The sequence below is a fragment of the Choloepus didactylus genome, chromosome 2 (genome assembly GCF_015220235.1).
Source record: "Choloepus didactylus isolate mChoDid1 chromosome 2, mChoDid1.pri, whole genome shotgun sequence".
NCBI classification, from domain to species: Eukaryota; Metazoa; Chordata; class Mammalia; order Pilosa; family Megalonychidae; genus Choloepus; species Choloepus didactylus.
This window is the reverse complement of record NC_051308.1, coordinates 185,903,258-185,930,205: the sequence shown is the minus strand read 5'-3', so window position 1 is coordinate 185,930,205 and position 26,948 is coordinate 185,903,258. Positions and strand designations below refer to the sequence as shown.

At 37.6% G+C, this 26,948-nt stretch overlaps 1 long non-coding RNA gene across 1 annotated transcript; it reads left to right on the top strand.

Annotated features, from left to right (window-relative positions):
* Positions 1 to 1,135: 1,135 nt before the first annotated feature.
* LOC119519106 lies at positions 1,136 to 25,083 on the top strand. The gene is made up of 6 exons (XR_005213948.1): positions 1,136 to 1,286; positions 3,538 to 3,711; positions 8,378 to 8,422; positions 8,824 to 8,994; positions 22,003 to 22,025; positions 23,091 to 25,083. It is a non-coding gene; the product is annotated as an uncharacterized LOC119519106 (long non-coding RNA).
* Positions 25,084 to 26,948: the final 1,865 nt, after the last annotated feature.

The window sequence follows — 26,948 nt, the reverse complement described above, 5'->3', positions numbered from 1 at the left end:
ACCTTCCATGGTAGGGACCCTCCAGCTGGCTAGTGGCAAATTTTAAGCTGAATACAGGTGATTCTTTCTTCTGATGGGAGAAGGGATTCAGTAATCTGTAAGGTTCATTTCACATCTGAAACTTCGTCTTAAAGACATGGCTCTTAGGGTAACTGTGCTGGTTTGTATATTTATGTCCACAAGAAAAAGCTGTATTCTTTAATGCATTCTTGTGGGGGCAGATGTATTAGTGTGGATTGGGTTGGAACCTATTGGTTCAGTGTCCATGGAGGTGTGACCCACCCAACTGTAGGTGATATCTCTGATTGAATAATTTCCATGGAGGCATGGCCCCACCCATTCAGCATGGGCCTTGTTTAGTTTACTGGAGCACTATATAAGCTCAGACAGAAGGAGCTCAGGGCTAGCTGGAGCTGAGAAAGACATTTTGAAGATGGCCATTGGAAGCTGATGCAGACATTTTGGAGAACACCATTTTTAAACACAACCTAGGAGCAAGTAGATGCCAGCCATGTGCCTTCCCAGCTAACAGAGGTTTTCCAGACACCATTGGCCATCCTCCAGTGAAGGTACCTGATTGTTAATTTGTTCCCTTGGACACTTTATGGCCTTAAGACTGTAACTGTGTAGGCAAATAAACCCCCTTTTATAAAAGCCAATCCATTTTTGGTGTTTTGCATTCCGGCAGCATTACCAAACTAAAACAGTAACTATAGCTTTTCTCAAGCTTACACAGGAGTTAAGATGTGCACTAGAGCTTGAATTTATATTTGATGAAAAACCCTTCAGAAGCCAGATTCAATTGATTCTCACTGTTTTAACTATGCTTATTTGGGTCCCTGGGGGGACCACCCAAATAAAAAGGGAAGATTATTCACTTGTATATGGAGAGAGGAGGAGGGACAAATGACTCTACTCCTTGACAAAGAGGAGGAACAAGGGATGTTTGTGGGAAAGCTTCTCTGGGAGCTCCTGCTCCCTGCTGCCATCCATTTCCCCTTCTCTGAGAGCTGGACTGGAGGCCCTGTGCCAGGCTGTCAGCAGCAGACACTGGCAAGGAGAGAGTTCACTCTGAAGCTGTCAACAGAAGAGCTTGCCCACAGGCTCCCGTGTGAAAGATGGGACCCGGGGAGCAGGGAGTAATGGCTGATCCCAGCAGTCAGCAGGACGGACAGGAAAAGACAGGAGGAACTAAAATGTATCATCAGTTTACTTAATAAGTGCTGCATGGCGCTCAGCATTTTTTAAATGTTTCTTCTTTTAATTCCATTCAACAGTCCTATTAAGTAAGTATTATTTTCTTCGTTTTTAAAAATGAAGCAAAGACCAAAGCTGTTTAAGAATATGCCTTACATTATTAAGTAGACCTTGGATATGAAATCGGATTTGTTTGACTCTAAATTCTGTATTCCTACCAAATTACAGTTTTCTAAACTCTAGCCACTGGTGCTCTCTTTCATGTTTCACCATATCTGCATAACATTTGTGCTCTTATTTATTTAACATTTTTCTGTAAATCAACTTCCCTCCATTTTAAATATGACTTGTATGAATGTATTATAAAAGGAAAGCCACTTCACTTGCTGTAAATAGGTGGTAATAACAAAAATAGAAAAAATGAAAACAAAATAGAGTTATTAAATTCTTGCTATGAAGTCTAGTGTCTGGAAGGCTGTATGCCTGAGGCGTACTTTCGTTGTTAAAAATGAAGATTAGCAAGTGTTAGAGAGGTGTTAACAATACATAGCACCAAAGTGATATTTCTCTCCTTGGTACGGTCAAAAGGACTAAAAGATAATTAGAATTCCTATTATGTGATTTAAGACTATTTAATGCTCTTTCTCTAGTCCACCCCAAACCATCTGTAGGCCCATTAGTACTCAATGCCTACATTTTGGGAAGCTGATTTCATAAGAATGGTGATGGTATTATCTTCTGTGCTTAAATCAAGCAAGTGCTCACCTTGAATACCATCTTCTCAGTGAGACAACACAGGCTGCTGGAAAGAAGAGAAAAGAAGGAAGCAGAAAATAAATGGATCTGAATTGTTGTAGTAAACACCTAAATGGTTTTCTTACCACACATTTTCCACCCAATGTATCATAATTAAAGATTATGAAAATATTCTACTAAGAAACACGAAATGGTTTCTTGTTGCAGATATAATCAATTCCCATTTCCTTAGTCTGGAATTTAATGCCTTACAAAATTCCATTATGCCTCACCACCAACAATACACTTAGGCCAAATTAAACAAATGCAAACCTCTCATCATTTCTCTTACCTGTTCTCAAAATTTTCTGCCTCTATGCTATTGCTAAATCGTTCTGTATGTTTAGAGAGCCTCTCCCTGTCCCGGCAGATTATCTAAATATGTAATGGTGGTAGACAGAGAGACGCAAGTCTGGAAAGTTAAGGGTAAGAGAAACGTAATGTGCAAAGGTCTGAAAGATGTCCATCAGATTTGGCAATATGAAAGCTCTGAGAAAACTTTGCTGGAGTTGTTTCAGTTGTGTGTTGGGATTTGGGTGGACTGAGTAGTAAATGTGACTTGAGTAACTGAAGACAGCAAGTGAACATCACTGACTCAGATAAAAGATGAAAAATTAAGTGTTAGAGAGGAACCCAGGATAAAAGGGAGTACATATTCTTGAGTTTGGAGAGCTCTGAGCATGTATTTAGGTAGCAAGAGGATAAAGATTAGAGAGGAAGATATTTAGTATCTAAACATAGAGAACATGGGAGAGAACATAATCAAGAAACAATGTGAAGGGCTTGACCTTGTACATGAGGAAGGACACTCTAAAAAGCTCACAATGAAGTGATGACTTTGTTAGATGGAATGGAATTAGTGGAATGAATTTGTACCATATATATTCCGTTAAGCAGTGGGTGAGTCAGGATCTCCCTGGACTTTTGCCATCCAATAAATAACATTAGAAAAGCCAAGTGGCATCATGGAACATTTAAGGTTGAAGGAAATTTAGATTCCATTCCTCTACCTTATGCTTGATTCCACATCACAGAGAGAAGCTCTATCCTCTTAACTTAGTGTCAGGAGCTTAATTTCTACATGAAAGAAAAAAAAAAATTCTTTTTTTAGAGAGGCTTCTTCTAAAGAAAAGTGGTGTCTACCTCCTGCCAAATGGCGCCAGTTATGCCCTTAAAAGCTCCTTGGGACTTGGATCCCTCTTCATGTATCTGTACAATGATGGACTCCCTCTGCCACCTTAAACCAAATATTAGGTCTTTCAATCATTTTTCTCATAACATGATTTCCTAATGTTTCATTGTCTCCAGGATTCATTTTTGTATATGACAACATCTGTTTAAATTTTGGTGTCTAATGAATAAAAATATCATCCCAGCTATGGTTTGATCAGGAAAAATAGTGAAGAATTCACTCTAGATACTAGGCCCCAATAATTCCAGCCAAGTTGCCGAATGAAATTTATTGGGTACTTATTATGTGCAAGCAATGCGTTCAGGGTTTTGAATGTATTCTTATTTAATCTTTACCACAACCCTATATTGCAGGAACTATCTACATTCCATTTTACAGATCGAGAATTGGAAGGCAAGAGGGTTTAAGACATTTTTCCATGGAAACTAAGCTAACAAGTGACTGAGCTGAGACTGGAACCGAAGTTTGCTTGACTTTGTGGAATTCAAGCTTTTAAGTGCTATGTAACGACTCTCTCAAATATGTCGGTATGTTTTTATTCATTCTTTCCCTTCTTTTTTGTAATTGTCCAGATGGGTTTTTTGTACCAAGTGATGAACATAGGCTCTGGTATACAAGGTTCTTCTTAAAACATGTGTTGAATCCCTGTGATATCAGTAGCTCCCATTTTACAGATGAGAAAATCAAGACTCAGATTAACAACATATACTTATTTACTAAGTACCTACAAGAGCCAAGTGCCACGCTATTGCCAACAGTGTAAAAAATTATCACAGGGAGTTATGAAAATACAGTTCTATCTCTGAATTCTGAGGTTAGCACTGTTTCACCAACACAACTTTCTCATCCCCCCAATTTACTCAGACTCAATCTAGAAGGATAGAGTTTGTCTTCTCGGGCAAAAGAATACTATTCAGAAAAATGAAGCTATCCTCTTTTGAAAGGCTCTCGAGAGAAAAATGGGGCTCTGGTGAGGAAAACACAATAATGTATATGTCAAGGAGCATGGGTACTCTGCTCTCTGCCCACAAATCTAATTTTTTGTATCAATACCTTTCCCCCCGCAAACGTGGCATTCTTTTAAATATGCACTAAAAGTGTAAATCAGAGCAAAGACTATATTTCATGCCAAGAGGCTTGTATATACATCAGGTATTTATGGCACTGCCGTTAGCCAACTCTTCCATCTGTGATGAGTTTAGTCATCTTTCATCTTACACCTATTAGAGGAACTCTAGAGCCATCTATAACAAAGGCACTCCTTTGGCAGGGGGAGAAATCCAAAGGTTTCCCATAAAGTCTGTGTTTCGCATTGTGTTTAAAGCTGTTGTTTGATATGATAATGTCTTTGGGGGAAATGTGGTCCTGTAGCTCAAGGATAATAGAGGACAATAATTTTATTCTGTTGCGCCAACTAGGAACCACATATTAAAAGCACAAGAGCTTGTACATCTACAAATGATGAAACAAAGAGGGTTGCAGATCTTCTCTTCCCCCATTAAAAATAAAATACTTAGCCAAAAAAAAAAAAAAGGCAACTCTTTATCCTTTCTAAATTAGGTTGTGAATACCTGCTATTACCTAAAACCAGTTAAAAAAAATAGAAGAGGAAAGGTTTAATGGACTCTCCCATTAAATATGATGGAATATTCCTGGAACCAAGTTGTTTCATATATACTTTTCAGTTTGACCTGGTCCAAGTGAAGGTGAAATCTAAAACTGAAATGTGAACTTTTTAAAAAATAATCCTTTAGAAAGAGATAAATGCACGACTGGGAAAAAACAACAGCTTTAATAGTCACTTTGAAAATTGCAATGCTATCTCATTAATCCTGTGGCAGCAGAATGTCTCATTGTTAGAATAATATGTGGGGTGGAGGTAATCCAAAAAAAAACAGGAAACAAATTCACTGCTAAAATGTTCCAGAATGGCTCAGAAAGAAAGAAAACTACCAGAACTTTTATCCTACTCCAACCATAGACATAATATCAATGAGGAACTGTAATTCGTCTTGACATGACTCCTCAATATATGGCCCAGAATTGGTTCCAAACATATGAACCCATGCTGGAGACCATTCTTGCTGCTCCCATCTTCAGCCTAGATATGAAGACACAGGACTGCAAGTGGCTCCTATCAATTAGGCATTCAGAACAGAGAAGGGCTGGCTAAATGCATGGGGGTGAGGAAGCTTCAGGGTTTTATGCCTTATTAATTGGACATAGCTATTTAAACTCTTGAAGATTCCAAATGGCTTTGGCATGTGATCAGAACCATAAAATAAATGGACTCAAGAAGTGAAAAGGAATACTCTGACCTAGGCTATTTCCTGTTTCTCCTTAGAATCTTAAACTGTACCTGGTACCAGAATTGCAAACTCAAATCTCAGCTGAATACTAATCTAACCTTTAAATGCTGCAACTATAATTGAGACTTTTCTTATCTTTTTAGTTCCGGCCTCTTCAAAAGGTGGTGGCATGAATAAATAACCACACTTATTTTAAATAGGCCAATAGGTATGCATCTGTTTAAAGAATTTGCCCAGCAAAATAAAATCCCACTCAGCTATTTTTTTTTCTTTTTTTGTGGCTAGTATTTCATCAAGCAACAGTGCCTCCTCTTCCTTTGAGTCTTTCTGAATAAATCATCCTGAAAAGAATGTCCTCTCTGCCACTAAGAATGGGAGGGGCTCTGCTTCCAGGAGAGAAGGTGACAGGATAGGCCAGCATAGGTTTCTCTCTGTCTTTGCTTCCTTGATAATCAGAACAGTCTTCTGAGACCGAGTTGCTTTATCCCATCATAGTGAGTAGAGCATCAGGCAACAAAGCAGACACCCCTGTCATCAGTGTCACCACCATCACCATCCCTGTTCACACTTGTCTAGCAGGTTCTGGAATAACCTTTCATACCCAGACCATGAGTGGCAGGCCAAGTGGTGAAGTCAAGTTCCAAGTTGAGGGCCCTCTGTTTAGAGCATAAAGAGAGAAGTTGAGCAGAACTTTTGGAAGAAGGTAGGTGCCACTAAGCCCAATGCAAAGGTTCCTTACAAGAGGCTCTACTAGGGGAGATTGAGGGAGGGGAGAAGGGAACCACCACTGTACCAGATGCTCTCCTAAGAGCTTGACATGTGTTATTGCATTTAAACCTCACAATAGCACTTTAAGGAAGGTATGACTCCCCATTTTGTGGATGTGGAAACTGAGGCTTAGAGATCTTAAGTGATATGGTCACTTAAGGTGCATGATGTGGACTTTAAGGTTGAAAACTACACCTGGATATCCCCAAAGTCCTGCAGTTTCTGTCAACATCTTTTGTGCCATTTTGTGTGGACAACTCTGCACCTTTCCACCTTCCCTGGTTTTCATCTCAGCCAGCTCTCATTTCAGTGTTTCACATTGGGGTCTGGTTGGTGTCTCACTTCTTAACTTGGGCCTTTACTTATTGTCTTAGCTTTGGTGACCAATATTCTTTTTCCTCCAAATAAAACCTAATCTTGGCTCCAACATTCCACTTCCCTGCCTGTGTGTTTGGCACACTGTGAGGAAACATGTGCAGCCCAGAAATAGGCATAGAAACGTGCCACAGAATTTCAAGACTACCTCTATATGTTTTTATTAATTTCATGTATAATTTGGTGTTAAGAGCATGGGCTTTGGGGTCAGTCAGAACTGGGTTCAAATCCTGACACCACTTCCCATTAGGTGGGTCACCTTGAGCAAGTTTCTTGATGTCAATAAGCCTCAGTTTTCTCTTCTACAAATGGTGTTAGGAATGTGCTCTTTGCAGATTTATTGTTAGAATTATATGAGATAATATATGAAAGCACTAAGAATAGCATAAATAAATAGCATAGCTAAATAGGGTAGATATTGCAAATTTAATGTTCACAATATTTGTTTTAGAGTTGATAAATGAAGCTAACATCCCAGCAAAGAAATGAGACAGTACTATCAGGGAATACTAGCCCATCTTTTCCTATGATGCTGAGGTCCCCTCCCACCCCTGGGTGAAAATATTCTTTGCACTGCAATTTGTCACGTCTTGCAAGGTCCAATCAATAAAATTGATTTAATGATTAATTTATTGTGTTCCCCAGTAAAAGCCCAGCATCGACTTCTTAAAATGGAATCTTACTGCATTTTAGAGAAACAAAACTAGTTGGCACAGCAATCATTTAAAGGGGAAGCACAAATGATCTAAACACACACAAAATAAAAACAATTAAAAAAAGACAAACCATTTTAAGGATCAAGTGTGGGAAGAGGTGTTGGGTTGTTGGAGCTTAGGTTTCTGACTTGCTAAGCAATGCAGAAAGATCATCTGGGCCAGTTACGCTCATCCATGTACTGATGTTATTCATGACTTTTATATTTTGCCCTCACTATGAGGATATAGGGAGATTTTCTTTTTCCTGCTATTAATATCATGAATCACTTTGTTTTTCTTGGCTCATGGTTTGTTTGTATCACATACATTGTAATTGATGAGACCTTCATTCTTTCATTGGATATAGAAATTCCATAGATAAATCTGTGTCCTACTCATAGCCCTTGTATTGCATTTTTAAGTTAGTCATATTGTATAGAGTTTCATTTCTCATCTCTATCTTTGTTTCTACCATTGGTTCTCTTTGCTTCATCTTGCCTGCCAAATTCTAAGACATATTACCTAACTGAATTCAATGCATCTTTTAAAGTTGCCTGAAAGTATATTTGGAACAAGTTAGAGAATATATAAACAAACAAACAAATAGCACTGAAATAAAGAAAATAGTCAAATTTTCTAATTATCTTCTCTCCCATACTACCAGTACCAGAGCTAAATATCAGCTTTGTAGTTGGCTATTTGCAGCAATAATTGCCTTGTGTTGTGATAAAAATTGACTTACCAGCAGCTATCTCAACCCAATGACTGCTGTTTTTTCTGCAAAGTACTGTCATCCTCCATGCCCTCTTCTTGAGGGAGTCTGTGAGGGCTAGTGGGTCTCCAACCAGAGACTGTGGGGAAGAGATCTGGAGGGCCTCAGGGAGGTTGAAGCTCGACCACACGGTGTCAGACTTGCTGCACTGTTAGGAGGACTCTGGAACTTGTCTTTGGCAGCAGGAAATGTTCCTTGTTTCCCTCATACAACTCTGAGGTTAACCAGGATGAAATAGCATTCATTAGACTTTTTTTCTCTTTTTCTTTTCCAGGGAGAAGGAATAAGAGCTCTCTTGGATATATACTCTTGCCTCCAGGTACCTACCCTCACCCTCTCCCTTCTTTACTAACTGTGACTTTAAACAATTTCTGAAACTCTCTGTGGCTCAGCGTCCTCTTCTGCAAAATGGGATTTCTGATATCTGTTTCAGAGGTATTCTGTGAGAATTAAAATGGATTAGGCACCTAGGGCATGACCTCATAATAGGTGCTCAATCAGTGCAACCCTGGGAATAGCTATATAGTAACTTAAAATAAAACTTGTGCATCTTCCCAGTGTTCCCCCAAACTAGACAGAGGGTATGTGTGTTTGTGAGAGAGAGGTATTCAGGTGATGTACTTAGGAAGTACATTGTTCCTAATATATCATATGAAAAGTTGCAGAACCTGTATCCTAACATGTCTTTCCCTGCCTGACAGTTCTATGATTTTCTCCTAGTGACAGTCAGTGCTGGTCAGATGCTCACTCATGACAGCTCAACACAGAGAAAGAAGCAGCACCCTGTGATCCCTGACCCCATAATCTAGTGTCATTCACATCAACACTCAACTTCCTCAGTGCTGGAGCCAGCCTAATGCAAAGGAAGGCCAGCTGCAGAGTCAAGTGAAGGTAGGAATCCAGCTCCCAGACTTACTAGCTGTATGACCTCAAGTGATTGTCTTCCCTTTCAGAATTTTGTGTTCGGCATTTGTCAAAATGAGGCTAATGATAATTATCTGTAGTTTTATTAAGGATTAAATAAGAAAGCCCATGTGAGAGCACTGAACACAAAGTAAACATGAAGTCACTGGTAATTCTGTCCTGTCTGCTTGGACATATGTCATCAGTACTGTCCAATCTAATGCAGGAAGTGATCCCTTGCTTCCCTTGACCTGTGGGATCTCTTGGAAACTTCTTGCACAGGTATGTACAGGAAGAAAACCATGAGTTCCATCTTAAGTACATTGAGTTGGAGGTGCCTATTAGAAGGTAGATGCAGATGACTATAGGGCATTAGGATATACAATTATATAGTTTTGGAAGAACTCTGGGTGGAGATTTGGAAGTCATCTGAATTGGCTAAATTGCACTTAAGCAAATAATATCCTTCCTGGCCTTCCCTGTCCACTGTCCTTCCGCAACACAGCTTAACACATACTAACTGATGTACCCTTTTCTTTCAAAGAGCCCTAAGCTAGATGGAAATACTGTTCTCCTTGCTCCTGGTCTATCTACTCCTGCCGAGTCCCCTCTCATTCTTGCCCATGGATCACTGAAGGAAGAATCCATCTGGAATTGTGAAATTCTAGTTCCACAAGCCATCTTTCCTGCCTCACCAAATTCAAAGCTTTGGGACTGAATATTCTTGAAGTTTACCTAGAATTATTATATTATAGTATAATCCTATAGGGTTTCTGATAAATTATAGGAAACAAACACCTTGGGTTTTAAAATTGGAGACTGAGATAATTTACATAACTGCAGTGACTTTTCCCATTGCTATGAAGTTCAGAGCCATCACATCAGACTGACTCCTAACTTATAAGGCTATGTATTATTATCCAAATGGTAGTTCAAATACTTGGGAGATCAAGCCTTTCTCATAAGCCAGCTGTTCTAAGTCTTGAGAGGAAACTCTTAAATGACCTTACACATAGAACTCTTAATTAATATGGATCACTGTGACACAGACTTAGGATCATTATGGGTTAAAAAATTCCTGGCTCCCAAATAAAATGATGAATTGATGAAACACAATTCATTAAAGACAAGAGTAAAGGTAAGAATAAGATGGGTTAAAGCAATACAAACCATCTTATATGCTAATCCAACCTTGGCCAATATTTGACAGAGTGATTATGGAACATGAGTTCCTTGAGGTACTCAGAAAAAGAAAAAAAAAAAAAAAAACAAAAACAGCTTTGGAAAAACTAAATATTCCCTCTCTCCCATACCCTTAAGTAACCACAGTGAGCATTATCATATTGAAAGGCTCTAGTTCTAAAGAAATATTTTCAAAATTTGTACTTAGTTTAACTTCATATTTCCAAATTATATCTGACCATAGGATTAAAAATATTAACATCTTATAAAATTAGTGTTTTAGGAAATATCTTACCCATTTTGAAATTTCTGATATAAATACTGTTATAGGTACTTTATTGGTTTTTCTCTTTAATGTTTGCAGCAATCAATGACATAGGCGTTGTGTATAATCATTTTACAATGAGACAAAGGAGGTTCAGAAAGGACAAGGAATTTGCCTTGTCACACAGCTAACAAGTTTTGGAGGATATAGTTCCAACATTCCACAAATTGTAGCATCCTATTGATTTTAATCTCCTATATATTTCCAGGATCTCTTTTTTCCTCCATGTTTCTACAAATGCTTCCTTATTTTCAGTTCTCATTTTTCAGCTAAACATTTATGAGTTCCTCAGTCAGCTCTCTACTTGCAGTCTTTCTTCTCTCCAATCCATCTGACACTGACCTGATCCCACCACTTGTCTGCCCCAACCCTCACTGGCTCCCTTCCTCCCTCAGGAGATAGTACCAGCTCCTAAACCTGGAAGATGTCTGTGTAGGATCTTGCTGTACCTGCCTTTCTAGTCTCTTCTGTCAAATTGCCCTGCTCATCACTTTATGCTGTTTCTAATTTTCCACACATCTTTGACATGTCCTTCTTCTGTCTTTGCTCAGAATTCTCTTTATGCCTGGTATTTGATTCTCACCATTCCTGGCCTGACTGTCTACCTTATCTCTTAAGATCAAGATCCAGACTCTGTTTTGCTAAGAGTTCCTCCTTGTGCTCCTGTAGCACTCTCTTTTTCTCTATCTATCTTAATACTGCCCTCTTTATTTTGAAAGTGTCTGTTTATGTTTCTCTTCTTCCCATTCAATTATAACCACTTTAGCAGCAGGTGTTATGTCTTCATTCTTCTTTATATTGTTACTAACAATCACAGTGCTTATCTTAGAGTAAGTACATATTTATTAAAACTCCTGTGGTAAAGGTTCAAGATCTCTCTGTGGCACTGACCTGAACTAAAGCCAGTTCTTTCTGATTTCAAAGCTCCAAATATTTCCCATTATACCACACTGCCTCCCATTCCAGTCATAAAAGTTCTATTATGTTTTGGCCCAAATAACCAATGGTCTTATTTTTGCTCCCATGGTAGTTGATAATGCTGTGGAGAATTCTAGGGAGCGAATTTTGGAAGAGAATGGGCATCTAAACTCATATTTATAATACAGCAAAAATTGCATTAGCAATCTATATATAAGTCCCTTAGTACAAGTCCAGGAACAAAGAAAGCTCTCAGAAAACATTAACTATTATATAAACTGTCATAATCCCATAGAATGGGTTCAGTTATTGTCAGCAAAACTTTTGTTTCCATGATGTCTTGAGTTAAAGATTAGATTCCAGCATTATTGTTGTTGAATTCTTTGGCTTGGTAAATCCAACCTGAAAGTTAATAGTCTGGTGCACAGAGTAGGAATATGTAAATCAGAAACCACTAGTGGAACATTCTGGCATAAACAGGCTTATTTGTCTCAGAGATGGCTACCTACCCACATGGAAATTATAATCTGCAATGGAGGTATCATTAGCACTCAGACAGAATAGCTATTCCTAGGAGTTAAGTTATATCCTATCCTCCTAACCCCACCCAAGCCCAGTACCATCTACTCACTCAGAGAACAGGAGTCTGAAGCTGGCCTATATTTTGTGCAACTTTGCCATTAGTAATTCTTTAAGAATAGAATTAAAGGATTTTCCTGTTTGTGTTTCTTGTGTCACTGTCCTTCCTTCCTTTGAGGCATGCTCTTTGCTCCTCGCCTCCTCTCTCTGTAGCCCTATAGGTTATTATTCATAAATAGCTCCCAAGTTTGGTGTCTGCCTTATTCACAACCTCATACTATCTGAAAAATTGGAATCAGCTCTTGACTTGTCTTCCTGCCCTGGATCTCTTGAAAATGAATCATGCTGGTTCTAAGCTTCAAGATTGCCTATGAAACTCAGGTGAAAAATTAGAACTATTCAACGTGGTTTACAAAATTCTTCATAATCTAGTTCAGTATGGCCATATCTCTTCTGCCTTGCCTCCTTCTCCCTGACAAGTTACACAGGTCCACATTGAATTTCTTACCATACCCTGCTCCTGTGCCTCTCTGCATTCCCTCCATCAGGAATCCCCTTCTTCTCCATGTTGTTGGCAATTTTTACTCATCCTTCAAGACTCGATACAAACATTCCCTCCTCTGTGAAGCCTCTCTGTCTCCTCCCAGGTAGTGCATGTAGCTGTTCCTCTGGGCTTCCTCTGTGTTTTGCCACCTCTCTGTTACATTGGATGAACGCAGTTCCTCTCTGTTCGTTACCTCTGAGGAGACATCTGGTAATTCATGAAGGATGGTTTTGTAGGAGGAACAAAGTGGTCAAAATGATTACTTGTTGTGTGGCATCCTTTTAACTCCCCTGTGACTAGAGCATAAAATTTAGGGGGTTTATCTCTTACTAGGGAGACCCAAGACAGAGAAAGTCCGGTGGGACCAGGTGAGCACCATGGGAGAATGAATAAGGGGAAACTAATTACCTGGAATTGATTCTGGGCTCAGTGTTAGAGTTTTCCCCTGAAACTTTCTTCTGATCCACTATTCCACGTGGGGTCTAGTCCAGCTCCCCAGAGTGGGCATGGATTCAAACCAAACCCCTGGTATTGGGGATTGAATCATGTACTCCGTAAAAGTCATGTTAAGGCTTAATAGGATCTCCTGTGGGTTTGAACCCATTTGTAAACAGCAAGTTTGTATATGCAAGGTGAGTCAGGGTGTGGATTCATTTGTGAATAGGCTCTTCAAAGATCTTATTTAGGTGTGGCCAGACTGAATCAGGGTGGGCTTTAGCCCTTACCACTGGAGATGTGATAAAGAGAAAAAATTCAGACAGCCAAGTAGGAGAAAGTCAGAAGTAGATGCCTGAAAGAAGCGAGAGATCACCATGTTACAGAGGACTGTCGTCACCAGAACACTACTGACCCTGGGAGAAGTGAGGCCTTCACATCTTGATTTGGGCTTCTGGCCTCTAAAACCATGATCCATAAATTCTCATTGTTTAAGCCAACCCATTTTATGGTATTTGTCATAGCAGCCTTGGCAAACTAAGACACCTGACAAGGCATAATCAGAGCATGTTTTGTTGGCATCTTTTATATTTTCTCAGGACTTTAAGTGAGTAAGCAGGGACTTGGCATCCTGGCTCTATTATAACCACACATTATAATACCTAGCTCATTGAATGATATTTCTTTCTGTGTCTTTCTTCCCTATTAGGCTGTGAGTTCTTTGCGTCCATAGTGCATAGCACATTTGTCCTTGTTCCAGTCTTGTTCTTGGAACTGTGGCTATAGCAGAAAAAATGAACCAAGCTAGCCTGGGGGTTAAGAAGGTGACCCCAGGCAAGTTACAGAAGCTTCTGTGCCTCAGTTCTTTCATGTATGAAATGAAGATAATAATAATATCTTTCTCACATTGTTGTGATAATCCAATGAACTAATGTGTACAAAATGTGTGCCTGTCTCAAACAGGCACTGAATAAATGTTAGTTATAAATAATTTTCCTCTAAGACATACCTACTTTTTCAGCATATAGTAGGCACTTAATAGATGTAAGCAAATAATTAAGTATTGGATTGAAAGTTTTCCAAGGCACTTAGCAAATGGGCTTGAGGCAGTGTGGTGAAAAGCATGGGTTTGGAGTCAGAATGATGAGTTGGAATTATACCTCTGCCACTTCCTAGCTTCATAAATGTGGACAAGTTATTTAATCTGTTCAGCCTCAATAACATCTTATTTTATTGTAGGGGGTAGGTATTACTACTGCCATAAATTTTATTTGTGTCTTTGTACAGTGTCTAGCACCCTGTTTTCTAGAGGATGAGCTTGTTTCCTGGTGAACTGAAACTTTTTTGACAGGGAACTCTAAAGAGGAAAGCAGAAGTGATGCCAACAAGAAATTTCAAATGATCTGGAGCTCTGAGGACTACAAAATTCTGTCTTCTAAAAGAACATACTTTGCACAATTATGGTCCATCTTTGGATTTGGGCATTGGCTGTATTAAAGTAGTAAACAGATAAGACTTACTTATCTCTGGAGGAAACATTTGCCATGTAAAGTATTTTGGGCACCATTGAGAAAAATCCATTAATTTCAATGTAATTTGAGAGAAGGCCAGTTGATTTAGTAAATCATTTGCATTTTGAGAATTTAAAAAATATTATTTTCAACCATATTCTGAAATTTTAACATTCCCAAATAGAGATTATTCTGGGATCTGTTTTAATGAAGAAGTGAAACAGTTAAAACAACTTGGGTCTGTGGGTTGGAACAGATGGTAGTTGGGTAGTAAGGTTTATTGAGCACCTATTTTGCACCAATCCTTTTCATTTTCTGTCATCCTAACAATTTCCCTGTTAGGTATTTTTAAACCCATTTTATAGATTAGGAGACTGGCACAAATCCACAGACTTGAAGTGTGACAGATCCAGAATTGAGAACAGATTCATGCTCTTTCCACTATACCATGATGCTATATGAAGCAGCAACGATTTCCAGATCCACATGGAAGCAAGTGTTTCACCTTCCAGGTTATGTACCAAATAACTGACAGGAGGACAGCACTAAAGTTGACAGGTGCCAAATGAACCCACAGACATCTGTAAGAAAAGGAATAAATGCTTCAGATGCCTCCCCTACAGCCCCATTTACCAAGTTGACAAGTTAATTAGTCAGCTATCAAGAGATAACTAGGTAGCAGTAACACATGTAACTGTTTAATTATCAGGGGTTCCAGTAGTTGCTGTGTAATTATCAAGTAGTTTTCATGAAACGACATGTGTTTGCTTGTAAATATACAATTAAGCAGTGTCGCCACTGTTAACTGTGAAACAAAACCAGCATCTGGCACTTAAGGTACTGGCTGTGGGTCCTTACAATTAAACTTTTTAAGAATAGTACTAACTTCTCAGAAGGTGCCAAGTCACAAGAAACCCCCAAAGCCCATCTGATACCACCGTTAATTCTATTCCTTTTGCTTGAAATGACACTTTCCTATTTTCCTATCATGCCTTTAAAAATCTTCTCTATTCTTTAAGGTTGAGCTCACATGCCTCCTGTTTTTCTGGGAATTTTTGCAAGTTATAAACTGTTTTTTTGCAAGTTATAAACTTTAGTTCCTTAAACTCTCTAAACCATTTTGTCCCTCTTATGACTTTTGCCACATTCTACCCTACTGGGAATTTTGGGAGCAACCATCCATCCATCCATCAATCCACAAATATTTATGAAGCACATAATATATATCAGGGCCTGTGTTAGACTGTGAGAATACAGCCATCAATAAAATAGATATGGCCTCTGCCATCACAAACTTTGCAGAATAGTGTGAAAATTATGAATACAAAAATAATTGTAACTATGATGAATCAAAGAATAAGCAAAGTCCAGTGCTGTGGATCTTAATTTTCTTATACTCTATACTATTTGCTGTATTGTATTGGATGCTGGGAATTCTGCAATAAACAAGACAGACATCCCTATTTACACTCTAAACTCCTAAGGTGTCTACCTTGGGACATGCCACATATCAAATACTCAATGCATATTTGTTCTTGCTGATGACATCAGCTAACAACTCAAATATAAAACTATTAGTATCCCTATCTTTATGTTGCCCAGGAGAAAATAGTGACATGCATAAGAATATTTTCATAGGGTATGGCTATTATTTCTGGTTAGTCTATTGTCCCAAAAGTGAAAATACATGTATAATTTGCTGAAAATATATATTTATACATTTTCCTACTTATTATAAAAGCCTTTGAAGAAAACTTGGAAAATGTACAAAAATACAAAGGTCATAAAAAATCACAGAACATTCAAAGGTGCCTTGTTAACATTCACTTCATCCCTGATATTTTCCCACCCATACTTTTTTCAAAGGTGAAAATTTTGTCTCCCTTTTTTTACTTAACATTAGAGCACAAGCATTTCCTTATGCTATTAACAATTATTATCTTAATTTTAATGACTGCTTTATATTCCATCATGATGTACTCTAGTTATAAATATTTCTCTAATGCCAGAATATATTGTTTGTTCATTCAGTATATATTTAGTGACTATTTCCAGCACTTTCTGGACACTGAAAATGTAGCAAGAATTAAATTTTAGAAGGATCCATGAAGAGTTCATGTTCTAGACGAGTGATAAAAAATAAACTAACTATATACTATTGCAGAAGATGAGAGGTAAAACCAGGGTAAGGGTCTAGGGAGTTTGCCAGAGGTGTTATTTTTTATCGAATGGTCAGGGAGAGTCTCACTGATAGGGGAACAATTGAGTGAGACTTGTATGAGATGACAAGTTCACCAGTGCAGGAATCCGGGGCAATAGGAGGAACAGCAAGAACAAAGGCCCTGTGGTAGGTGTGCTTGTTTTGTTCAAGTCATAGCAAGGCAGCCAGTGTGGCTGAAGGAGAGTTACTATAGGGCAGGAATAGTAGGTGAGATCAGAGAAGTCAATGGGGGTGTGATGTATGGACCATGTAGGATCTTGTATGCCACTGAAGGCCTCTGGGTCAAATTGGGAGCTAAAGGTTGGGGATGAGTAGAGGAGTGAAGTGGTTTGCTTACATTTTAAAAGAATACCTTAGTTATGTGTATATTGTAGGGAAGAAGAGGGGAAACAAGGAGTTCAGTTAGAAGACTCTAGCAATCATGCATAACTATTTTCATGGATTTTGAATTAGAAGTCATTTCTAAAAATTTTTTATAAAAAAAGTTGTTTCAAATTTATAGAGAAGTTAAAAAAAGAAAAGCATAATGACTTCCATGTGTCCATTACTCAGTTTCAGTATAAACAACACACGGCCCGTTTTGGTTCATCTATACAATTACCCATTACTAACTCCCACACTCCTCTGTATTTGTTTTTTAAACAAATCTGAAACATAGACTTTTATCTCTAAATAAGGAAATCTTTCTAAGTTAAAAAAGCAGTGAAGAACTCCCAAAGGAAAATCACACAGAATTTCTGCAGATTCAAATTAAAAAAATGTCTGGACATGGAATACTATACCTGGAGAAGCATTTACGTTAAATACACAAAAATTTTACACTATCATATGTAAAGAATTCATAGACATGGACAAGAAAATAAAACAGTAATACCTCGGTAGATACTTGGGCAAAGTATATAAGGAACTCTTTTATAAAAAGAATTAAAAAGACACTACAAACAACACTAGCTGAAAATGTTAATCATGCAATTAATCAAATAAAACAAGCTAAAACAATAAGATACTTTTTCCATCCCATAACGTACTTCCTATTAGCAAAACTAATTTGTAGTTTGAGGTTGTCGGGAAATGCAGATTCAAGTACTACTAGAGGAAGAAGACAATGTCTCAATTTTTATGGAAAATAAGTTGACTTTATGTACCAAGGAGTTTGGAATTGTATTCCCTATGACCTGGTGATTTCATTTCCTTTGATGTTCATTCTAGCATTATTTGCAATACAGAAAGATTGCAACCAAATCTGATACCCCTAAAAGGCTAAATTCCTGGTTATTTCAAACAATGAAAAATTTCTCTGAAGTTTTTTAGACTTATGGTCTGAATCGCATATGTGAGCATTAACTCTGTTTTGTCTGATGTGTTCTATGATTCTTTCATCTATACAAGCTCTATCTTCCCAATCAGTACCCAACTGGATGACATCTTCCCTGGAGTAAGTTTACTGTTTAATACTTGCCTAAATCCAATGAACACCCATTTGGATATTGAGCTATGATCACTTGTTCCTCCCCTTGTTCCCAAAATAATACCCAGTGAGCCGATAATCCCTGGTTAGAAATAAAATAGAGAGCCAATGGGTGATGAACCTGCATTTAATATAAACATGTGTGTCTCTCTTACTTTTGAGCCTTGAGTTTCTATCATTCTTGTTCATAATTTCACATGAATAGAACCACCATCCATTCAGTCAAGCAAGCCAGAAATTTTGACACCTCTCAATCCCTGCCCTCAATCAATCCATCAACAATCCCTAGTGATTTTACCTCTTATGATCCCTCCAATATATCTACTTCTGTTTTCCACTACCCAACTACATTCTACTCATTGTTTAGATCTCCAATCAAATGTCATTTCTCAGGAATTCCTGACTATGTAAAGTTCCCTTCTCCTCCAACTGAGGAGAACCTCTCCTTCATATTATGTTGCAAAACAATATTAGTGTGTATTGTTGAGAATCTTTGACCATAAGCCACAAAAAGCAAGATGCATGTTTGTTTGATTCATCCTTGTGTCCCCAGTGTTTGCATAGTAGCTTGATATCTAGCAATAAAAATTTATTAAATTAATTAATAAAAGATGACAGAAGACACACGGTATGTATGATAAAAATGGGCATTTGACAAATAAAAATTATTATTCAAATCATTTTTAGTAAGCATCTACTATATTCCAGACAACAAAGTGGTAAATATAATAAATGCTCATATAGTCTTATCTATAGCAGGCACTCAATTAGTAATTGTGAAATGAATTAATGAATACATGGTGTATAGTATAAATGAGGAGATGGGCAATAGAAACTTAATAGAAACTTTAATAGAAAATAAAATAGAAACTTTAATAGAAACTTTAATAGAAAATAAAAACCTAGGTATATCCAAATAAATATTTGTTGACTTATATTCCAGAGGTTGCCTCGTTGATGTTAAAATTACCTTAACAAAGAGAAGAGTTTATTCTTTTTGAATTTCAGCTAGATGGGCCATTGCCAATGCTATTTGAAGTATTTGGCTGAAACTTAGGCATCTGTAAGAAGCTAAGGCTTATCATAGACCAATCATTTTATGTGCTTTCACCTTTGTTTCTATGCTTTTCCTTGGCACAATCTTCTTTTACAACAGCTTAGAACTGCAAACAGTTGATGTTTCATGATTTTATGGCCAGTTCATTTTTAAAGAGTATAAGGGGAGTCCTCAGTTTGATAAGCCTTAAGTTGTGGATTCCATAACCCACATTTTAGGACATTCTGATTTGCTGAGGGTTCATAAGTTAAAATGCTTATCTGAGTAAAATCAGCATCTTAAGATGGAAGATGATGTTTCTCTCAATTTAAGACTATTTTTATATTTAAAGGCTCTTATGCCAAATTCTGCCCTTCCCCTAAAGTTACAAGAATGAGCCAATAATAACAACTATATTAAAGCATGAATTCCCCCTTTAATAGCTCCAACTCCAAACAATTTTTGTTGGTTTTAAGATGAAGGGATTAACATGTTTATTGTACTGAGATCAAACTTGACTGAACTAAAGGTGTTGAGGATAAATTATAATCCAACTCTTTTGAAACTCTTATTTTGGAATATCATATATTATGCTAAAAAAATAGGGCACTTGGCCAGCTGAATGATTAGCAGTTGCATTGATTTTTATTTTATTTTAAATTGTTATATGATTTAGATTAGGTTTGACAATGTATACTTCAACCATAACATCAGCAAATAAGTATTGTGCACATACCAAACAGAAAACAGAAAAACAGAAAAAAGTTTCATAAACCACATACATGGATAAATTCTACTACACTCTAGTTTTTAGCCACCCCACCACCACCACCACTAACTCAACTGACCCCAACCAAAAAAGGCTCATCAAGATTTGGTATTTTCTTTGGAATTGTGTTTGGATTGTTGAGAAGTACAATAGTATGGCTATTAAGAACATGGGCTTTGGATCCAGTCTGTCGGTACAAATCCTACCTCTAAAATTTATTGTCTGATTTTAGAGGCAAGTTGTTTAACGGCCATTATCTCTGTGTCTTTGCGCAAGTCACTTACCTTTTCTGTGCCCAATTTTCTCATATGAAAGATGATGATTTTCTCAGTAACTACCTCAAAGTCTTTTATCTAAGGATTAAATGAAGTTAATGTATATAACATGCTAAGAAGAGTGCCTGGTATAATACACAGCATATAAAATAATCCTTAAAATGTTTTAACTTTATTTATTAGTTCAGTTTTTCACTGATTATTTGTGTGACTATATATATTTTTTTTACCTCTTTGAGTTCTACTTTCCTTATCTTCAGAATAGTGATAGTAGAAAGGCTTACCATAGTGTTTTGTAAAGAATAAATAAGATAATCTAGAGAAAATTGCTTTGCCAACTACAAAGCACATGGCTGTGTCCATATCAAGCACTCAGAAATATCATATGAATGATTGAGAAAGTTGAATGAAAGAACAATTAATTTCGATGCCATATTCATTGATTCACTCCATAAAAGTTATTGAATATCTTCTAGGTGCCAGGTGCTAAACTAGATCCTAGGGGATGCCGTGATGAACAAGACAGGCAGTTTCTGCCCTCATGGAGATTTTTGATCTGATGAGACAAAAACATCAATCAAATAAGCAAATGGTCCATTATAAACATTATATGTGATACAAACCCTGTAAATGCAGAATGTGTGATTGCTAGATTCATTAGCTACCTTTCTCTCACTTTACTGGTAAAGAAAAATAGGGCCAGAGAGTTGGGACTGGGTCAAGGTCAAGGTCATAGTGTGAATTTTTTTCACTGAACTCCATGTTGGATGGAGACTACTTTATTGTGCCTTACAGGATAGAGTTAAATTTTGATTTTCAGATCAAAATTTGGTGTTTAGTAACAGATAAAAGGATGAGAAACAAAACTGTCTTAAATAAAAATAATCATGGTTTCCAATTTTTGACCACCTTCTATGTACCAAACACTTCCTCTCCATTATCTGATTCAATCAGCAACCTGTGAGAGAAGTATTATTGTAAATTGCAGTTCAAAGGGGTTAAGCAACTTGCTTTGAGATTGAATGGCCAAAGAAAGTAAAGCAAGCACCACGTCTGCTCAGTTATAAAATCCATGCTCTTTCTAACACAGCAAGCTACTTCTACTTGGGAATAATCTGGACTCAAGTCTTAGTTCCAGAGGGTGCAATCCTGTAGCTATTAAGGTTTCAGAATCAGCTCTTGAATTTCTGGCTCATGAAGACTGTATATAATTTAATGCTGTCTATTATTGTTTATGTTCCCTCATGTGAAACACATGCTTTACATTTGCGGTAAAGAGAAAAAGAAAAAAAAAGCATTATGAAATCATAGAGTATTGCAGAGAAATTGGGAAGGGTGTACAGGTTCTTTAGTGTTTTGAAATCCCTTCATTTCTCCAGCCAGCTCCAAATTAATAGACAGTGGAAACTACACCTGAAGAAAATCCTGAGCACAATAATTATTAATGAACAATGTCTTCCTGAGGAGGCCATTCTTTTCTAATTTTCAGAGACCTTGTTTCTAGAAGGATGTCCCAATAAAGTAGGACGCTAGGGAGAGGGTTGTGTTGGTTACATAGCTTTGAAAGTCTCTGATTCCCTTGATTCTGAAGTAAACCATAGCTCAACTATGTAGAAGAGATAGATAAAAGTTTAAAAATGCATTGAGTCATAGGCAAAGCACTATTCTAGGACTTTATATGCATATTTGTTCACCTTATTTTTTCAATAACCTATTGTTTTTCCATTTTACAGATGACGAAATGGAAAGAGGAAAGGTAAGTGAATTGTCCAAACCTTCTGCCATTCGGCTCATAAAAATTGGAGCTTGCAATTGAACCTAGGTTTGGATGACTAAAAATCTAATCTTTTTGCCATGGGGCTAGATTCAATAAATACTTGGTATTTTGGAAGGAAGGAAGGGAGGGAGAGAGGGAAAAAACTATGACCCACTGATAGGTTGTGTTTTACATGTCCTTAGGCCTGTGGCTTCATTTTTGTCCTACTTCTCATATTCATCAGCTGTTCCACCAAAAAACAGAAACGTAAAATGCTCCTAGAATGTTTGACTTATTTAGTGACTTCATCATTAAAAGGACACTAGGGAGAGAGGCAAGAGTGGAGTTCTCTAAGATCCATTACCATGTGCAAACTGCTCTCTCCCACATCTCTCTCTTGAAATATCACCACCCATTCAGTTTTATGCTATCACAGTAGCAATAAAGCAGCTCTCTGCAAAATACATGGAAAATACATCATTCTTTACTAGGGCAGGGGACTTTCAAATAAAAGGCAAAGGAAGAGGCACCATTATGGTGACTTTAAGCTCAGCGAGAAAACAAATATGTGGTGATAATATTTTACACATTTCCTTGCACAAACATTTGAAATGATCATGCCAGCTTTTAAATAGAAGAATATGGTGGAATTTGGTCCCCTGATTAATTAGTCTAGTTGGAAAAGAGGGGAAAAAACAAACCCAGAAGCAATGTTCACCGTAATTGTTTTAAGCAATGAGAGACGTGCAGCTTCTAAGAAGACTAGACATATGTAAAGAAAGACTTAAGGTTGAAATTAAATAATTAAATGCTTCCATAATTATATGCATGATTATTGTGTAGCGTAGTAATAAGGTATACATGGCAAATAGTTTACAATAAGAAAATAATCACTATTATTTGTACTGTCAATTCCAGCATTCCTGGAGTCAACTGGGGAAAATAAGTGGTCCTGGGGGGAGAGAGGCTGGGGCAAAGGAGAATAAGAAGCTGTATCTATCTCTCTATTGCATTTGCTGCTGTTAGGGGAAGTTAATTATGCTCTTCCCATCTGTCTCCTAACAGGTCTGTTCTGCTCCATCAATACCTGAGTCCAGGACTCCAGTGCATATTCTGCATCATATTCTAGGAAGAGTCAAAGAGAGTCCACACATACTGAAACTGAAAGACTCCGTTCCATGCCTGGGAAAAGGACTGTTCCTGTTTCAATAGGCAGGAACACTAGCGTAGACCAGTGGTTCTCAAACTTTATCATGCGTCAGAATCACCTGGAGGACTTTTTAAAGCACGGGTGATGGGCCTAAACCCCAGACTTTCTGGTACAGAAAGTCTAGAGTGAGGTCCAAGATTTTATCTTTCTGAGGAGTTCCCACATGGTGCCTTATGCTGGTGATCTGGGACCACGCTTTGAAAACTACTGATGTAGAGGTTGAGATCACAGGCTTTAATGTCAGACAGACTCAGCTTCCTATCCTAGTTCTTCCATGTGCACGACCCTGGGGAAATTACATTACTCCTCCAAACCTTGGTCTCTTCAGCTATAAAATGGGCCCAACTCACAGTGTTCTTTTGTGGATTCAATAAGATGATGCATGTAAATTTCTTATCCTTGTGCTCCAATGTAGCAAGCATTTTGTAAATGTTAGCTAATTTTTAATAGTATTTTTTTTTTTTTTGCCTTCCTTGGCAATAGTTTGCCTTACTTATAAACTGTTTTAATAAGCTAGTAGCTGGAGAAAAAGGACAAATACTAGGAAACACAAGCGTTCAGTAACAGATATGATTTCCATTTAAGTCGCAATGGGTAATCAGATTACATTGCACATTGTTGCTATACAGGCTGCATAAGAATCACCTGGAGGAATTGCTAAAACTATATATGGTGGGTCTCACTCTCCAAAATTCTGATTCAGTAAGTCAAGGGAGAGGCTTTGGAAACTATTTTTAAAAAGCTCCCCAAACTATTCTGCTGTGCTTCCATGTGTGCAAACCACTGGTGCTAGCTATCAGATTGCTTTCCAACTTCTAAGGATGTGTTCTCAGCCTTGGTTGAACATTAGAATCCTCTGGGGAGTTTTCAAAAATCCCAATGGTCAGGCTTTACCCCAGACCAATTACATCAGAATCTCTGTGGGTTGGATCCTGGTATCAGTGACTTTGTTTTCAGAGTTACTATTCTCAGCCACTTTTGAGAATCTTTCTTAAAGGGGACAGAGAGATGGATGAAGATGAGCTGGCAAAAAGTAATTTTGAAACACTGGGCACTTCTGTATTAGGCAAGACCTGATCTTGGTGATAATGAAGTATTGATCATCAGAAGGGATTATAAGGACACTGAAAGTCCTTATGAAGACATTAGGTATTAGGAGATGGTAGAAAGAATAGCCCTTAAATTAAGTTTTGCCTGCTTGAATTTTTCTTGGGGCAGCCATTGCCTTTTCTATACCTCAAATGAGATGCTGCTTCATGTCTGATAGTTATGTGTCCCTCATTACAAAGTCGGAGCAAACATTTTTGTTTTGCCTGTGATGGGCTGGACACTATGGTAAGTATTTTCATATATGTAACCTTATTAGAACCACAGACCATCAGTGTGAAATATATATTATTTTCCCCACTTTACAGATGAAACAACATGAGCTCAAACAGGAGGCGTAACTTGCTCACAGTCACACAAGTAGTAAGTTTCATGATTATAACCAGGCCCCACATATGCAATTCAGTAGTGACACTTCATTAAAATAGCCTCAATTTTTATTCCTCAAGTTCCTCTTAAATATTTGCAAACTGCTTTCCTACAGGATGAGATCAAAATCAAGTGTCAACAGAAGAGATGAGAGGACTTATTCTTGACCATAGGCAGGAAATCGAGTCTGTTCTCTTTCTCCAGGAAAGGATTATGCAGCATCAGCACAAAATGTCCTTTTGTAGTTCTGTTTACCATGTGCCTGAGAGAGAGAGTTCTGAAAAGAGCTTAGCTTTTATAAAATTAATGTGCTTACCTTCTTATATATTTGATTGCCCCAGAGTTTTCCATCATCTCCTTACCTTTTACAATATTGGACATAAAAGTAAAAAAATTTATTGAACAATAAAAATGCTCTGATAAAATAAAGGTGGTAAATCCTTCTAAGTGGCATCTCAGAAGGCATTCCCTGAAAGCCAGTATCAGCCCAGGAAAATGGGTTTGAGCTGGAAAATGCAGCCCTAGTTCTGGGATAATAATAAATCTTTTTCTTAAAAAAAAAAAAAAGAAAGAAAGAAAAAAGACAAATAGAAAGTCCCTGAATATTTACACTTAAAGAAGAGACACAAAGTTCTGTCCGTGAGGAGTAAATCAAGGCTCTGGTATTTACAGACCAATCCTCAATATTTCCACATATGCGTATCTTGCATTGATGCTTTCCATTTGAACCTATATCAAGGTACTTTGGTGGAGAGATTTATGAGGTATTAGATGGAGGCTGATTTAAATGAGCCTCTGAAAATATACTTGGTGTGGACTTACCTGTCATAGAGAATGGAACTGTTTTAGAAGTGTTTTCAGATTCATCACTGTCTCTGTGGTATTTTCCTTTAAAAACACATCTTGAAAATTAAGATGTTAGCTAAGGCTGCTAATTCTTTGAAACTCTAATCACTTAAGCTGTCTACCCTTGTTCAGGGTAATTATTTCTATCTATTATCCATCATGCTAAGAAATGACAGCTCGGGGACAAGGAGACTTTTCAAGTAAATACTTAAAGACAGTGTTTTAGTTTGTCGGGACTGGCCAATGTTAATTAAATTATATAAACAATGACTCACGGTATAAATACAGTACAGAGAAGGTTGAAGGGAAAATAGATAGTTCAATAACTTTAAAACTATTTACTCTTTCCAAAAGAAAATAATAGGGGCCTTTATGCTCTTGGCTTTAAGTTTATCTTCCTAAAATTCAGGTGTTGCCAAAATACATTGTCTCTAGAAATTTGTCTCACTTCTAAGATTGGCAGTGGAGGAGAATGGACATTTCTTTATTCTGGATTGGAGACAAATATTTTTGAAGGGAGAAAAGTATGATCCTTTGGGGCCACTGGACTATAGGTCAAGCCCCTGGCCATTTGCAGAGTGGGTAACAAATCCCAGTGGATAGGACAGGAAGAGTGTAACTGCTAATATTAGGTAACTGCCAATATTTCTCACATCATTGTTGCATGCAACTGCTTTTATTTTGGTAATTCACACCACTCTTTTCAGACAAGTTTTAGAAGGTCCTACCATTTTTTGAATTGTTTGGTCATCTAATATGGATAACAATCTCAGAGCTAGGACTATATAAAAATGTGGGACCCTCATTCTCCATCCATTGCCCACCTTCCCTACCCTGAGGGGGAAAAATCAGGCTATTCAAGTATTATAAATTTACTGTAACATCAACAGCTTATCAGCTCCTTGAAATTCAGAATGTTGGAAGGCCATACAAAGAAAAGAATCTTCTGTCACCCTTAGTTTCTTTCCATTTTTATTTGTCTTTTTGCCATGCATCAGAGAGCCACAGGAAGAATTAATGCTCCACAAACATGCAAGTAACTGACCTTGGTTGTCTGACATGTCCTGCTGATTTAAGGGGTTTAGGTAACATCACTTGCAAGCTCCTTAAGGTCAGAGAGCATGTCTTATATTTTTACAGCCTGCAGTGCTTGTGAAGATGCTTGGGCTTCCAGGCCCTCAAATGATAATGATGTATGTAATGGCATTACATCTTGAGCCTAGTTGGAATCACCATGGGATTCAGCCACATCTAAGAGTGGAGAGAAGGGTGCTTGCAAGAGTCTATTGGTAAAGATCTGATAAACTTGGAAAAGGAAGAGAAAATCAAGGACCACAAGCTGGGTTCAAGCTTAGTGTTGGAGTACAGGGATGATTAATTATAATTCCATG